The sequence below is a fragment of the Tachysurus fulvidraco genome, chromosome 12 (genome assembly GCF_022655615.1).
Source record: "Tachysurus fulvidraco isolate hzauxx_2018 chromosome 12, HZAU_PFXX_2.0, whole genome shotgun sequence".
NCBI lineage: Eukaryota > Metazoa > Chordata > Actinopteri > Siluriformes > Bagridae > Tachysurus > Tachysurus fulvidraco.
Genome location: NC_062529.1, coordinates 4644312 through 4653593, shown reverse-complemented (window position 1 = coordinate 4653593; position 9282 = coordinate 4644312). Strand labels below are relative to the sequence as shown.

At 41.1% G+C, this 9282-nt stretch overlaps 3 non-coding genes across 3 annotated transcripts; all 3 read right to left on the bottom strand.

Annotated features, from left to right (window-relative positions):
* Positions 1 to 4509: 4509 nt before the first annotated feature.
* On the bottom strand, positions 4510 to 4581 carry trnae-uuc. The gene has a single exon. It is a non-coding gene; the product is annotated as a tRNA-Glu (tRNA).
* A 249-nt stretch (positions 4582 to 4830) lies between these two features.
* On the bottom strand, positions 4831 to 4903 carry trnar-acg. Its single transcript has one exon. It is a non-coding gene; the product is annotated as a tRNA-Arg (tRNA).
* A 109-nt stretch (positions 4904 to 5012) lies between these two features.
* Positions 5013 to 5084, bottom strand: trnah-gug. The gene has a single exon. It is a non-coding gene; the product is annotated as a tRNA-His (tRNA).
* Between the last annotated feature and the right edge of the window lie 4198 nt (positions 5085 to 9282).

Below are 9282 nucleotides of genomic sequence, written 5' to 3'. Positions count from 1 at the left end.
CCCTCAGTGAGAAGTTAAAACATAGTAAGCCAAAGGTTATGGTATTATTTAAAAGGGCAAAAGTGGACACCAAAACTGTATGCATGATGTAATGATGCCAGCCTTGAATCAAATCAGTTCATATATGTGTTTATTCTCTACGAACAGTTTGTCCAATGAATGCAGTCATTAATAAAAAAAAATATTCACAAGACAAAGACCAAATCAATAAATGTTATTTTTATTTAGTATTGAATGGATTGTTTGCATTAATATTTCGTTTGTGCTATCAACTCTGGTAATAAGAATAGGGACATTTCAAAAAATAAAATAAATAAAAGTTTTTAAAAATAAAAATAAAAAAATAAAATAAAATAAAAACAATTTAAATAAATTTTTAAATAAAATGTAAAAAAAAATAAAAAATAAAAAATAAAAAAATAAATCACAAATATATTACAGTTTTTTTCAGTTGCTAACAAGCATTGTTCAATACTGAAACCACATTTTCAAAACTCTTCACACAGTCAGCGAAACAGAATCAATGCAGACTAAACTGTGAACCATTTTTCATTGCGTTCAGACAAAATGCATTCAGTGACCACACTTTTCAAAATTCAGGAACTCTTTTCCCATTCGTACTCCACAACATGCAAAATACTATGTATTTTCCGCACATTTTTCTAAATGCTAACACACTGCATTCAAAATGATTAACAACACATTCAAAACAGAATGATGGCAAATTCCAAGCATTTATGCAGTAATTATTTTAAAATATTCTCGATTTTATAGCCAAAAATTAAAAAAAAAATCATTACAAGCTAAATGCAATTAAAATAAAAACAATACAATAATAGTTGTGATTTACTGTAGGATCCAAAGGTTGCCCACAAGAGGAGGGAGAGGCAGAATCTGTTCTGATGCGCAAGAAATTGTGCCATTGTGGATATGGTATTTGAAAACAATGCAATAAAACTTTTGAAAATGTGAATACGGTTAGCACAACAACAATTGCCAGAGTCCTAGAAAAACATAAAATAAGGATAAAGCAACTGTACACTGTACCCTTTGAGAGAAACAGTGAATGTGTGAAAGAACTCTGGTATCAATATGTCCAGGTAAGATGTCTGTTCAGTAACCAAACAGGGTACATACACATTGATGCATAATGTCAATTACTGTGAAACTGTCTGCAATTTAGAGGGTAATGGAGATGGAAGCCAGATGAACTGCATTTAATACATTCCAAAGTGCACACACACACAGCAGTGTTGTGTGGGATAATGTGGCATTCAACCACTCTGCTGCAGTCACAGAGTGGTTTGCGGCACATCCCAGGATGTCAGTATAAACCTGCCTCCATACTCCGCTTTCTTAATAGAGGAGTTTTTATCTGCGTTGAGATGGAAGATGATGTTGATGAGAACTTGTGGCCAAATGCAAGAGAGAGAGCAGACTAGAACTGTAATTTACTATAATGAACAACTACTCTACACATTACAGTAAAGTGAAAGTGATGTGACATACAGCTAAGTAAGGTGACCCATACTCAGAATTTGTTCTCTGCATTTGACCCATCCAAAGTGCACACGCACAGCAGTGAACAGACACACGGAGCAGTGGGCAGCCATTTATGCTGCGCCCGGGGAGCAGTTGAGGGGTTCGGTGCCTTGCTCAAGGGCACCTCAGTTGTGGCCGGCCTGAGACTCGAACACAATCTTAGGATTACGAGTCAGACTCTCTAACCATTAGGCCACAACTTGCCCCAATGTTATGTGTAGAAGGTATTTTATTTATTCTTTTTTTATTATCATTGCAGCCCTGTAGTTTTTTCCCTCTTTTTTCACCTTTTGGTTATAATTTTCAAGTACTATATTCACATAAAAAAAATTAAATTTTGGGTAGCACGTTCGCCTCACACCGCCAGGGTCGGGGTTCGATTCCCACCTCCGCCTTGTGTGTGTGGAGTTTGCATGTTCGCCCCGTCCCTCAGGGGTTTCCTCCAGGTACTCCGGTTTCCTCCCCCAGTCCAAAGACATGCATGGTAGGTTGATTGGCATCTCTGGAAAATTGTCCGGAGTGTGTGTGTGCACCCTGCGATGGGTTGGCACTGCGTCCAGGGTGTATCCTGCCTTGATGCCCGATGACGCCTGAGATAGGCACAGGCTCCCCGCGGCCCGAGGTAGTTCGGATAAAGTGGTAGAAAATGAGTGAGTATTCTATATGAAGAACTGATTTATGTGGAAAATCGTTGAAACTTTAAAAAAGAAAAGTTCATCAATTATGTAATGCTTCCTGTTGTTAGTGTTTTTTAGGTCAGGGTGTTGTGAATGAAATGAGAAGTTTTCTGAATGAGAATTGTTGCCAGTGTATGTTGGTCTGAGTGAGTTTTGTAGGTGAGATTATCTGTTTTGCACACATTCATGCTGGTAATGCAGACTGTGTGAAGAGTTTTGAAAATGTGGTTTCAGTATTGAACAATGCTTGTTAGCAACTGAAAAAAAAACTGTAATATAAAGTAGAAGAAGCCCTAATTTTAAAAGGTGTGTCTTATTTGTTAACCTTTTTTAACCTAAATTTTTGTTCATATGTACAAGTCAGCATGAGGTGTTGGCACTTTGGTCCCTTGGTGAAAACCTGCTTCTGGAGTAAAAGGTAGGGTCTCGGATTTTTGAGAAATGCTTCAGAAAACTTAATCGGCCCGAAAAAAAAACAAAACAAACATGTAGCCAATGAGCAGAAAGGGGCGGGTCTTGTCAATATGCGGCGGAGAGAGTGTTCAGTGCGCATGTGTGACATTACAAGAAACATTGACTTGGAGGATAAAAACAAAGAAAAAAAGCAAAGAAAGGCTTACGATAAGGCAAGAAGTGTTAATATAGGAACAGCAATCCAGCGCTGGAGAGAACTGAAGGAGCGGGAAGTTGGCCACATATTCACAGATTGGAGTTTCCCGAGTAAATAACACCTGAGCTAAACGCTGTTACTACACAAATAACACCTCTTTTCTATTGTAGTAATGTAGAGAGGCAGCTACAACCGCGTTTTGTGTAGTAACAGCGTTTATCTCAGGAGTTATTGACTCGGGAAACTCCAATCTGTGAATATGCGGCCAACTTTACTTAAGATGCCGAGGTTTCTTTTTTCCTTCTCGATAGGTGAGTAACGTTGGTTTTGCTTTGTTACACAGAACAAATGTTTCACAGAACAAACATATGCCTTTGTCCTTTGCATGATTATGCTTGCGTGTCATTTTTGCTTGTTTGTTTATCTGCAATCGTATTGTTCTTCCCTTCAGCTATAATAAAGACATTTCTTTCCATTAGTTGCCTGGGTTGCGTGTGTGATTAAAGGCATTGTTCTGAAGGTTATGAACTTATATTCTATCATTCTACAAGTCCTTAACTCTGTCTTTGTTTTTATGTAGCACCATGATCCTGGAGAAACATTTGTCTCATTTTGCTATGTAAGGCAACAGCTATATATGGTTGAAATGACAATAAAAGCTTCTTGACTTGACTTGACTTGAGAAGTCCTGGTATTCAGGAGAGGGTTCCATCTGGTGGGATGAGACCAGCCACCAATAACCTTAAGGTGAGCCTACCTTCCAATTCTTACAGTCTTTTTGGTTCCAGTACAGATTGGCTATGCTAATGTAGTTTGTCCTCTCTTAACACTCATTCAAAAACAACTCATTGGGGAACTACATCTACACAGGGAGCCCTGTGCTACAGCCCTAGCACAGATCAGAGAGGCACGTATCTTCACTGAACTAAACCGAAGCACCTACATTCTTATTTGCATACGGGAGAGGAACAAGTGTAAGACACCATTTCTGACCACACAGGGGCATTGCAAATATCTGGTCATGCCAGATGGGGTAACCACATCACCTGTCATTTTTCAATCCTTTTTGAATGAGGTATTCAGAGACTTACTGCACCACTGTCTCATAGTCTACGTACGCCAAGTCCTCACCTGGTTACTGCATCATTAGCTTTATGTTAAGGCAGAAAAATATGAGTTCATCCAATTCAACCAATACACCATAGCATTCCTCTGTTACATAACTAGCATGGTCCACCCCAGCCAACATCCAGGACCTTCAGAAATTCCTTGGATTCGGCAAATTCTACAGGTGATTCATCAGGAACTATAGCATGATATTTAGTGTGCATGGTATAATATTTCCATAAACATTTTTTAAAATTAAATGAATTAAATATAGAAAATATAATCACACTGCCTCATTTGGAATCAGACCATTCTCATTTTGTTTAATTTGTTTAAAATGCACCTCAGATTTAATATTTGGAATTTTCCAATGCTTTAAACATACACTGATGTCTGCTACTGCAGGGAGCTTAACCCTAGATATTAGTACACCAATTAGCATAGAAGGGAAGCCTTCCTATTTTTTAATTTTTTATTTAATACTGTAGCAAAATAAAAACACTGTTGAAAAGTGCAAATCAATGGATGTGGTGAACTTCTCGCTACATCTGCCAGCGACCCAAAAGAGCCACGTTCCCATACCGGGAGTCGAACCCAGGCCGCCTGGGTGAAAACCAGGAATCCTGACCGCTAGACCATATGGGACTCCAGTTACTGGTAAAGGCCACCTCTGGAAGGGGGTGAAGAAACCGGAACGGTTCCAGGGCAGGTGGGGGCCGGCAATTTAGTCTGCCAGTAGGCGGTTTGAGCTCCCTCGCTGTCGACATGTTGTATCAACAAGTTCCTCGCATTGCAGAGCACAATGGAATCAGCGTTCACAGCAGAGCTGTTACTGTGCCTAAAATGATGTTGCTAGAGACTGTTGCACACCTCTGGACTTGTCTAAAAATCTGCCGAGCCAGCCAGGAGTCGAACCTAGAATCTCCTGATCCGTAGTCAGACGCGTTGTCCATTGCGCCACTGGCCCACAGGAGCTTCAAACAAGCGTGTTCCATCCTGCTTATGCTTCTCAACTGAAAAGGGGTCAATTGACAGCAGCCCTGCTCAAGTCGAAGCAATGGTATGTGAAAATGCAATGCCGTGACCCGGATTCGAACCGGGGTTGCTGCGACCACAACGCAGAGTACTAACCACTATACGATCACGGCACACCACGCCCCTGGCCTTAGGAAGGGGGTGGCTATTATACCTAGGGCTTTAAGTACTGGCCCCTATTGGCTTGGAGTATAGAGAGAATTGGCATTTTGCTTAAAAAATTGCATTAGCGGTAGCTGTTTTTAATGCTCTGTTGGGAGACGAAAAAATTCACATGCAATCTAGGCCTACTGTGCTTAGAAAAGGAAGATTCTGTAAACCATACACACTGCATGTTTGCTCATAGTGACATTGGAACTGACATTCACAAACACACAGAGAGAGAACAAAAACCACAGAGAGTTCATCTCAGTTAATCAACATGCTTAAGTATGATTTAGATTAATGAATGCATTGTGAAATTAGATTTCCTTACATAATGCTTTGACAAATGAATAAAAAAGAAGCCCAGACTATTGCTGACTGCAACGAGTGAACGTTTGCGCATTCCGTTTAAGCTCACAATGAATGCATTGTGAAATTAGATTTCCTTACATAATGCTTTGACAAATGAATAAAAAAGAAGCCCAGACTATTGCTGACTGCAACGAGTGAACGTTTGCGCATTCCGTTTAAGCTCACGGGTCTCCCGATCGTTAGTAACTAATGGATGTGGTGAACTTCTCGCTACTTCTGCCAGCGACCTAAAAGAGCCACATTCCCATACCGGGTCTGTCTAACTAATGGGACTCCAGTTGGTGGTAAAGGCCAGCCCTGCTCAAGTCGAAGCACTGGTATGTGAAAATCCAATGCTGCGAACCGGGTTGCTGCGGCCACAACGCAGAGTATTTATTTGTAGCAGTAATGACTTAATGAATTATTTCAGTGGAAATGTGTATAATATCAAACAGAAAATTCAGACAATTTATTTAATACCAAACAAGAACTGTGTGCTTGTTTCTAGCTACTGTTCACAATTAGTGGAGTTTGTGCCTGTTAAATGCAGGCCCTTTTATTTACCACAACAATTTTCACACGATTTTCATTCTAGGAGTGTACATTCACCCCAGCTAAAGAGACTCTATGTGAACTCAATGAAGCTATTAGCGATCTGCAGAATGTTCACCCCGACAAACTGTTTATCATCACCGGAGATTTCAATCATGCAAATCTCAATTCGGTGCTCGCTAAATTCCATTAGTATGTGGACTTTGCAACGAGAGGGGAAAACACAGTGGATCTTGTTTACATAAACATTCCCGGCACATACTGTTCGGGGCCCTCCCCCACCTCAGACCACATCTCTGTCACGCTAATTCCAGCATACATACCACTCGGCAGACACTTTAAACCAGGTCTGAAGCAGGTGAAAACCTGGCCATCAGGAACCACCTTTGCTCTTTAGGACTGCTTTGAGCGCACTGACTGGAACATCTTCAGAGTGGCTGCAAGGATTAGTGATTCCATCAACTTGGAGGAGTACACGGCATCAGTGGACAACTACATCAGCAAGTGCATTGATGATGTGACTGTCTCCAAGACCATCACCACACGCTCCAATCAGAAGCCGAGGATGACTGGTAAAGTGTGTGCACTGCTGAAGTCTAGAGTTAGGAGCAGGGGACAGGGAGGCCCTGAGAACAGCAAGGGCCAAACTGTCCCAAGCCATCAGAGAAGCAAAGCACGCATATGCCCAGACAATCCGACATTTACGCTTGATTTGAGGTGCAGAACAACGTAGCGACCATCTCTGACCATCCCCAATGATCAGGTACTGTCTATTACTGTCTATCCACGGCCGACATGAGGAGGTCTTTATGCAGAGTTAACCCATGGAAAGCTGTTGAACCAGACAACATTCTGTGCAGAACAGTTCAAAAAACTCTCTCCACAGCGAAGCCATTTCCCTCCCCATCCAGACTATGTTTTATAGAGTTACCATTGAGAGCATCCCCTGAGCAGCTACATCACTGTCTGTTTTGGAAACGGCATCATCTCGGATCGCAAGACCCTGCAGTGGTTAGTGAGGACAGCTGAGAAAATTATTGAAGTCTCTCTTCCCTTTATCATGGATATTTACATGACACGCTGCATCCGCAAAGCCAACTGCATTGTGGATGAACCCACACCCACACACACTCTTCGCCCTTTAACTGTATGGATGGCACTGACCTACACCAAATATACACTCTTCTGATATACATCCATGTACACAGCACCACCCATATCAAACTGTTTACATGCTGTTTTTTCACATTGTTTTTGCTCTTTGCACATGCTGTCTTTCACGTTTCATTCACTGCTACTATAATATTCATGTGTTCATTCCAGTATTTCTGCACATGCAATATAGAACATACAGTATGTACACTGGTCAGCGCTGCTTTTGTATATTGTCATTTGTGTAATGTCTTTTTTAATGTCCTTTTGTCTTGCACTGTTTGCACCAGTTTGCACAGATGCACTTTGTCTTTGTTTTTATGTAGCACCTGCGTCCTGTAGAAACGTTGTCTAATTTCAAAGCTTCTTGATTCTTGACTTTTGATCTTTTAAGCTAGCAGTTATCAACCTCTGATTAAAAAAACAAACCTTGACCCAAGCCAGCTATCCAACTATAGGCCAACATATATATATAACATATTTATATTTATATAAATACACACACACACACACACACACACACACACACACACACACACACACACACACACACACACACACACACACACTTATACAGGGCTCTCAAGTTTTGAAGACAGGCAAGAGTGACATCTCCAATGTGTGTGTGTGTGTGTGTGTGAGAGAGAGAGAGAGAGAGAGAGAGAGAGAGAGAGAGAGAGAGAGAGAGAGAGAGAGAGAGATATTATGACTGGTGTCGTTTATTGTAAGTGTTTGTTGCCTTTTTGGACTCCTTTATCATTTGTAATGTTGGCTCCCATTTAAAACAGTTCAGCTCAAGCCCAGCCATTTTTAGTGTCATGATTGAGGACAATGTCCTGTCCAGAGACAAGCTGTTTCGTGTTGAGGTTTTGTGCAAATCGACCATTGAAAATACCCTTTCGGCTTCAGTATTAGAAATTAGAAGGACTAAAACCAAGGCTGTTTGTTCTGAGCAGGTGTTGTCAGTGGACCGGGGCCCCCTGTCACCATCTCAGGGCCCCCAGTTTGAGAACCACTTGTTCTGAGCAGGTGTTGTCAGTGAAACTGTTGGCTAAGTTACAGACACTCATGAAAAACTGATGCTGATTATCTGGGAAACATCTCTAACAGCAGTCAAAATGTCACTGTGTCAAACAATTTGTTGTAACGTTAAAACAGGAGCTCATGAATTATTCTGTGCTCAAAGTGACGCTCGCAGGTCCAGTGGTTTTCTCTGTTGGTGAATGAGTATGATGCTGAACAATTCCAGGATTTGCTTTTTTTTTTTCATTGGTTGCGTTAAATCTTACCTAGATACAATAGTGATATTTTCTGATTGGCTATTGTGTAGCCTCTTTTTTGATAATAAATGTCAGGCTCGACTAAGAACTCCAGAGGAGATGCGCTTGATTCCTGCCCAGTTCCATAGAGACAGCGGTATGGACAGATACGTTTTGGGTGCTGCAGCATATTAAATATATGATAAATAGTACGTTTTTCTGTGTTAGAAATACAATGTGTGGTGGGAGAGTGTGACAAAAGACCAAAATGAGTGACTGTCACACGCAGTGCTTGACACTTGAAAGCCCTGCTTATATAATAGCTGCAGTTAGATAATGTTGTTGTGGTTAGATGTGGTGTGCAAAACAATAATTGAGTGAAATTGATTTTAAATTTGCAGTTCACACAGTTGTGTGTGTGTGTGTGTGTGTGTGTGTGTGTGTGTGTGTGTGTGTGTGTGTGTGTGTGTGTGTGTGTGTGAGTGTGCAGTACAGTACAGTACAGTTCAGTTCTAGTTGTTGAGCAGTCTGATGGCTTGGGGGAAAATAATTTTGGACAGTATGGTCATGAGTGGCCGAATGCTTCGGTACCTTCTTCCAGATGGCAAGAGGGTGAAGAGTGTGTGTGAGGAATGTGTGGGGTCATTCACAATGCTGTTGGCCTTGTGGATGCAGTGTGTGGTGTAAATGTTCATGATAGAGGGGAGAGAGACTGCTATGATCTCCTCAGCTGTACTCACAATCCGCTGAAGGGTCTTGCGATCGAAGATGGTGCAATTCCCAAACCAGAAAGTGTTGCAGCTGCTCGAGATGCTCTTAAAAATATAGTTTGTAAAATGCATGTTTCTGTTTT